Here is an 8,047-nt window from a genome sequence, read left to right as displayed (position 1 = left end):
TGCCAGGCACTTTATTCTGAATAGCAGAATAATCACGTAGATTTTTTTTTACATTTTAGAGCTTCGGCATTCAGAAGGAGCATGTCGGTGTATTCTGCAAACGTGTACTGAACCATATTGCCCACACTCACAGGCATGTGAATGAGGCTGGAACCAGGTCAAATAGATAGGATAGTCGTCAAATGACGTCAGTCGATCCGACATAACACCCCCGTCCCCCAGCATGACTACTTTGTTGCATACCTACCTAGCAAACATGTGTTTAAACGGTACGTTTCCGGACATGAGTCCCTATTCAAGATGATATATTCTCACTCTCCTCTACCAGTCCTAGAAGTTTGTAACGGGAATTACCGACAACCCTGTACAAGTACAGTGCTTTGCAAAGTGATATGAGTTCTTTCGCCACATTACACACACGGCGTTTCAAAAAGAATGTATGTATGTATGTCGAGCGCTTATATTTATTATAACTGTAAGACATACAGCTATGAAGCTTGGGACACACAATTACTAATCTTTTCAAGTTTAGTTGACAGATGGTCAATATATCCTCCACCAGCGACATGAACAATATCACATTGATACTCTAAATCCTCCCATACTCACGTAAGAATGCCCATCATCACTGATGTTATCGCCGTACGGATCCGATTCTTCAACTCTTCTAGGTTCTGCGGTAATATTGGTGCGTAAACTTTGTCCTTAATGAAACCCCCACAGGAAGAAGTCACAGCATGTCAAATTCAATGACCGTGGAGGCCAGCTGAGAAGTACTAAGTCGCCGGCTATTTGATGACCAATCCAACCGCTCGGTAGAGTTTCCTTGCGCGCTGATATTCTCGCCTTTGGATGCCCATAAAGTCAAAACACACTCTCTCTCAAGAGTTTCGTTCAGACATTCACGCACTTGGCGGCTGCAGCGAGGGGGTGCCCCGTTTTGTTGAAAAATGAAGGTGTCCTCGTTCAGCCTAAAAAATGACCAGATTTGTAACATAGCAAGATACTGCTGACCGTTAACCGTGTTTGAATGAAAGAAGGTTGGACCATAAACAACTGAGTGGAATAACGAACACACTTTGCGTGAATCTCGTACACGATCAGTGTCTGTATGTGGGTTCTGTAGGCCCGAATTTCGAACATTGTGTTTCTTTACTTTTCCACTAAGGCGGAAAGTCGCTTCATCACTAAACGAGATGTGTTTTGCGAAAGTGTCAATAGCATTCTCAAGCTCGTCAGAAAATGCCACACGATTGGCTTTGTCGTCATTACGGAGAGCATGTAACAGCTGCAACTAGTATGATTTCAAAACTAACCGACGTCTCAAAACAAGCCAAACTGTTACTGTAGACAGTTGTCATTTTCGTCTGAAACACGAGAGCGGCCAGGACTCTCCTTTGCAAACACATCCTGTGCCTACAATCTGTCGATACCATCAGTGAGACTTCCTTCCACTTGGAAGATCGGTTTGGTACCTCAACCTGAAACGTCTTAACGTCTTTTCAGTGTAATTACAGAATTACACTTCGCAAACCCGTGAACACAAGATGATTTCTGCTGCGGAGAAGCTACTTTGGAATATGTGACAGTATAACAAAGCAAACAGAAAGCAACCGACATCTAGCAGTAATGTATTCCTTCATTCAATAACCGAGCCGTAGCGCGGCGATCGATAGTTTTGACAACATACTAGTTTGTAACACACAAATTATTTTTGAAACATCCTGTATTTCAATATGTTGAGAAAACATGTAATAGACGAAAGGTATGAATTACAACCCGTTAATGTGACTGGGCTGCTGCATGTGAACAACTAACTAAAATTAAGTTATACAAATTGTTTTCAACTGGTTGTAAGAACTATTTTTCTTTCGATTTTTTATGTTTTCCATATTGTTACAAAATATTAGAGGCGAGAGTCAAACAGTTTGCAATTACTTAACTATTCAGTGAATACGTTGTTTTTATTTATTGTTTTTTCAAGTTCTACAAATTTTTATGTTTGTCCTGGCTCTTGTGTAAGCGCTTATATGCTCGAACTTCTTCGATAAAAGTTTTCGCTTAACTACTTGTCACAACTGCTCCGTTCACTCCACCTGATATTGCCGGTAATACCTATTTCGTTGACTGATGACCATAGATGTTAAGTCCCATAGTGCTCAGAGCCATCTGAACCTATTTCGTTTAATCCCACAATTACTTTCACCTCATTTCTTGCTGCCTTGAAACCGTTTTTCAACTCTCTAATTTCCCTCACAACCTTAGAAGGCTCGATCATGATATTAAGACCGCGAAGTTAATAACTTTCCAATTTCTCTACAGTTCCGTTTATGACAGGTTCGGTCTATGACAGTTTAGGCTCTACGTCTTCACAGCAGTGTAACTGCAGTACCGGATGACACGATTAAAATGTTCAGCATTAATAACTCAAAACAGTAATAAACATCGAAATCTGTTCTTTCAGTAGCCGGCCGGGGTGGTCGAGCGGTTCTAGGCGCTACAGTCTGGAACCGCGCAACCGCTACGCTACAGGTTCGAATCCTGCCTCGGGCATGGATGTGTGTGATGTCCTTAGGTTAGTTAGGTTTAAGTAGTTCTAAGTTCTAGGGGACTGATGACCTCAGATGTTAAGCCCCATAGTGCTCAGATCTATTTGAACCATTGTTCTTTCAGTGACATTTCGAAGCGCTTTCTAATGGCACATGCAGTACTTCTGCAATATGCCAGTAACTACTGCGATAGCAACATCCATGACAAAACCATTCCACCTGGCCTGAAAGATATCAGACAGGCAAAATACCCTCAGACGTCACAAAGGTTGTAATAACTCAGATTTCACAAAAGGAAAGTGCTGACAAGTTTTGCTGAACTATCAGTTTAACGAGGCATGGTTGCAAAATAGTGACGCGAATTATTTACAGAAGAATGGAGAAACTAGTAGTAGTCGACCTCGAGTGGGATCAATTTGGGATCCGGAAAAACGTAAGAAAACGCGAATTCTGGCTGACCTTAAGACTTATCTGCAGATATAAGTTGAAGAAAGGAAAATTTACGCTTATAGCATTTGTAGATTTAGAGAAACTGTTTAACAATGCTGACTTGAATTACACACTTTTAAATTCTGAAAGTAGCAAGATAAAATACAGGGAGCGAAACGTTACTCACTACTTGTGCAGAAACCAGACGGCAATAAGAGTTGAAGGACATGACACGACAGGGTAGCAGTGGCTGAGAAAGGAGTGATATATGGTTGTAAGCTATCTCACTTATTAAGTATGTGCACTGATGAAGCTGAGAGGGAAAAACCGAAGAGAAATTTGGAAAGGGAATTAAGGTGCAGGAAACAGAAATAAAAATTTGGAGGTTTGCTGATGACACTGTAATTGTTGTTGTTGTTTTTTGGGGGCGGGGGGAGGAGACCAGACAGCGAGGTCATCGGTCTCGTCGGATTAGGGAAGGAAGGGGAAGGAAGTCGGCCGTGTCTTTTGAAAGGAACCATCCCGGTATTTGCATGGAGCGATTTAGGGAAATCACGGAAAACCTAAATCAGGATGGCCGGACGCGGGATTGAACCGTCGTCCTCCCGAATGCGAGTCCAGTGTGCTAATCACTGCGCCACCCCGCTCGATTACTGTAATTGTGTCAGAGACGTAAATAGACTTGGAAAATCAGATGGTGAAATGGATAGTGCCTTGCAAAGAGTTTATAAGATGCATACCAATAAAAGTAAAACCACGATAATGGAATGTAGTCTAATAAATCAGACCAGGCTGAGGCAGCTAGATTACGAAAGAAGATATAATCCTCACTTGCGTTTTATTTTTGTTGACGTTCATCTTATTGTCTCTTTGCAAGATCCAATACATTTCGTTCAACTGCTCTTCCAGAGGACTTAGTATGAAATTAGGAAATCATACACTGAAAGAAGTAGAGGAGTTCCGATATTCGTGCAGCAAAATATTTTACGATGGCCGAAGTAGAGAGGATATAAAATGGATACTAGTAATATCAAGAAATACGTTTCTGAAGAAGAGGAATTTGCTGAAGTTGAATAAAAATGTAAATGTTTGGTAGTCTTTTCTGGATACTTTTTTTTTGGAGTGCTACCTTGCGCGGAAGTGAAACGTGGACGACAAGCAGTTAAGACCAAAAGAGAATAGAAGCATTTGAAATGTGGTGCTACGGAAGAATGCTAAAGATTAGATCGGTATATCGTATGACGAATGAAGAGGTACCTAATAGAATTAGGGAAAAAATTGTGTACGCACAAAAAATATGGACGCACATATGTGTGTGGTGGTGGTGGTGGGGAGACTAAAGCAGGAGACCAAGGTTCGAATATAGGAAACTGTTTCAAATCGATGTGGATTACATCAGTTATGCAGAGATGAAGATACTTAGACAAGACAGAATATCGTGGAGAGCTGCATCAACCCAATCTTTGGACTGCAAACCACAACTACTGCATTACTAGGGAATCATTTTTTTTATCAGCAGAACGTTTGATTGCAGTTATAGGTACTGAAAATTCATGGGTAAAATCTTTCATAAATCAAGCAGATACATCTCGTGAAAACGTGAAGTTTTCCCAGGAACCTCATCCACGAACTACACGCTGCGCCTCACAAATAAGTCGCTAATCAAGTGGCCAAGGTTCAAGCCGCATGTGACTCAAGGGCTGTTGACACAGTGTGCCTTTTTCTTCCTGACACCAAAGTGTTTCCGACATGTCCAGCAGATATTTCATCATCTATTTCACCGTCTCGTGTCTGCAACATAATCTCTAATGTAGATCACCACCAATTAACAATGACACCAACATTTAAATGCCATATTTTCACTTATCTAATACAGTTGAAGCCCTTGTCAAATAATCGATAATGCTTATCTAAGAGGATGAGGATCTAAGCTCTGCGCGATCAATACCTAGCAACAAAGAACATAATTACGTTTGCTTCCGCAGTCTGTGTCACGATGATTGAAATTCTTATGGGTTTGCACCGTGTCGTTGTATGATATACTATAAACTATAAAACAAACGTTTCGACCGAATTTACAACGGCTTTCCTCAGGACAAGACTGGTTTTGGTGGAGTGAAGGTGGCTCTATTTATTGCAGAGGATCAGTCTGTCAAATTTTATTGGCCCTAGAATATAATAGGCTGGTCATGTCGGAAGGGACGAGGATAATAAAGAAGCAATTCATAGGTTAGCGGGATTGTCGGTGATTGGCGACAGTATGCAAATCATTGCTCCTTAAAAGGTGTACATGAAAGTATTTTTAAGTGAAGACAAAATACCTCTTCGTCAAGGTACTTTGTGTTCATCTACACAGCTGTCTCACCAGAACCCGAAAGGATTGGCACAAACAAAAAAAGAAATAGTGTTCATTAAGGTTTTTCCATCTAGTCCCAACCTTTCAGTTACTGGTAAATATCTCTTCACAGACACCACGAGATGAGAACTGCAGATTACCAGGTCTTGTCAGAAGAGTTGACATTTCTCCAGTGCATTGGAAATGGCGCCAACTTGCAACATGTCGTGCTGACTCGGCAGTCCAGCTGCGGATGGGTCCAGAAAAACGCTCATCATCATTAGACCAGTTCAAGTGAGCACCGTCAGCTTAACGTGCATTTTGTGACATTACATCCATGACTTTCATTTAGCAGTATTTTGATTAAGAATGACACGGCGCCATTCTTTTGAAAAAGAAAGTATCACGCCAAGATATTACTGCAGCAATTACTGAACACCGGGGCGGGTAGTTATCCGTTATCTTATTGCGTCTCCATCTCTTCATCTCTGAGTTCTCATCAAGTGTCTCCTTTACTCGTTGTGTAACTCTCAAAGTCAGAGGATATTTGTGTATTGTCAAATACCTACTGTGTTGTATGGCATCTATTTCAGTCGCATTGGTATTACAATTTTCACAAGCGCTAATGTATTTAACAAGTTATAGTATGCTCCAATCAAGCCACGCACAGAAAGGTCGAAGATAACGTAGAGTCTAAAATTGCAGTCTGATTAATTTACAGGAAATGCTCAACTAAGGCCCATTAGAACCCACGCGCATACTGCTGACTGGATGTGAGCAACGACCTCTGTTTTTCGAAATAGGAACGGTACCATAGGGCTAGCGATGGTGGATGTAAACTGTACTGTTAAAAGGAAAGGAAGTGTTTAATGTCCTATCGACATTGATGGCATTGGAAATGAAGCACGGGCTCAGACTGGCCAGGCATGGGGGAAGAGAGTGGTACTGTCATGTTTGTGGAACATTTCTGGCATTAACCTTAAGTAAAGTAACGAAACCATAGAGGCGTTAGATACATGCGGCCGTTTGCCTGCCAAAACGCAACCGTTGTTTTTAGTGGTGTTTTTTCCAGCTGTTTTTTCTGCACAACTTGATCTGACGATCTCTGAGTCTGCTTGTGTTAATCTAATGATGCCTATCACTGCTAAAAATAGGTGTGCCGTCTTCAAATTGTGTTGTGCGGATATTCTACATTATTAAGATCTCACTGGCAATAACGTACAAGAAATAAATAAAAATAAAATATTACAACTATAAGTGTAAGATCTCGAGACATGTCCTCCATCTGTCAGGATGGCCGAGCGGTCTAAGGCGCTGCGTTCAGGTCGCAGTCCACTTCTGTGGGCGTGGGTTCGAATCCCACTTCTGACAATTATTTTTACATCGATATTTAAGGGCAACAGTTCGTCATCAACTTTCACATTAATTTTACTTGCGTGATTTTTAAATTTGCGACATTCTGTACTATGGTTAACCAAATGCAGAATGAAGGATCCTTTATTGGTCGGTAGTTACAACGTACAGGGCGTGAAACCAATCGCTTGGGCTCCAAGGTCAAACTTACAAGGGAATCGTCCAATTTTAACATATCGAAACTCACCCTGACATTTTTTACGCAGCAATATTACAGCAAAAGAAATGCACTGTCAAAATTTTAGGTGCCGAGGAACACTACAAGTATTTAAAAAATAATCTTAAAGTTACTCATTTTTGCAGCACGAACAGCTTGCAACAGCGGTTTGTACAGCCCTTCCTGCCTAGTGCCGAATCGGCGAATAAATAGACGCAGCCGTGACAAGAGGACGTAGCGCTGTTCTACGAAGTGCAGGCACGCGAATATAAGCAATTAACCATACCAATACTGTCTCAAATAGTTAATTTCTTGAAGAAATAGCAGCCGGCCGCGGTGGCCGTGCGGTTCTAGGCGCTTCAGTCCGGAACCGAGAGACAGCTACGGTCGTAGGTTAGAATCCTGCCTCGGGCATGGATGTGTGTGACCTCCTTAGGTTAGTTAGGTTTAAGTAGTTCTGAGTTCTAGGGGACTGATGACCTCAGATGTTAAAGGGGACTGATGACCTCAGATGTTAAGTCCCATAGTGCTCAGAGCCATTTGCACCATTTTTGAACAAATAGTAATTTATATCGATAGCTAAACTGCCGCAGATGTGACTAGAAGAGGAAAGAAAATCAAGGCCAAGGCACTTTACAAAGTTATATTTAAATATTTTATAACAATTGCTGTGGCACAGTTCTTATGATAATTTTTGAGCAATGTATAGTTTGCTGACAACGAAACAGTTCTCTGTTTATTCCCCGTGGTCGTTACAAAAATCCGAAGTGTCTTATGGATGAGGATTTTCTGATCCTTTCTCGCTTTTTCTCTTTTCCTTTTTTAATTTCAGAAACGATTTTTAACACTATAAACTGGAATTCCACTATTTCTATAAAAATAAATGTTGGTATCAAAATCTGAAGAAAATCCACAGAAATCCAGTCATAAGACGCCTGGAAAAATGAACCTACGCGTCACTACTGAGCATAATACTTGTATAAATATGTTTGAAAAGAACGAAAAACAGCAAGTTACTTACATACACAATTTTACACAGACTATTTTATGGACCAGTCACACTCCTCAGATTATTTGAGAGCTTTTAGAAGATCAGTTTGTTTACATGCTTATAAAACTCTACAAAAATCTCATTTGGAAGTTTTAAGTACACTGTAAGATGCT

The 8,047-nt window shown here is 40.8% G+C and overlaps 1 non-coding gene across 1 annotated transcript; it reads left to right on the top strand.

Moving 5' to 3' along the window:
* The first annotated feature begins 6,600 nt into the window (after positions 1-6,600).
* Positions 6,601-6,684, top strand: Trnal-cag. The gene has a single exon. It is a non-coding gene; the product is annotated as a tRNA-Leu (tRNA).
* Positions 6,685-8,047: the final 1,363 nt, after the last annotated feature.

The sequence above is a fragment of the Schistocerca americana genome, chromosome 3 (assembly GCF_021461395.2).
Source record: "Schistocerca americana isolate TAMUIC-IGC-003095 chromosome 3, iqSchAmer2.1, whole genome shotgun sequence".
Classification (NCBI taxonomy): Eukaryota; Metazoa; Arthropoda; class Insecta; order Orthoptera; family Acrididae; genus Schistocerca; species Schistocerca americana.
The sequence above is the reverse complement of the archived record's forward strand: the minus strand, read 5'-3'. Positions and strand labels throughout refer to the sequence as shown.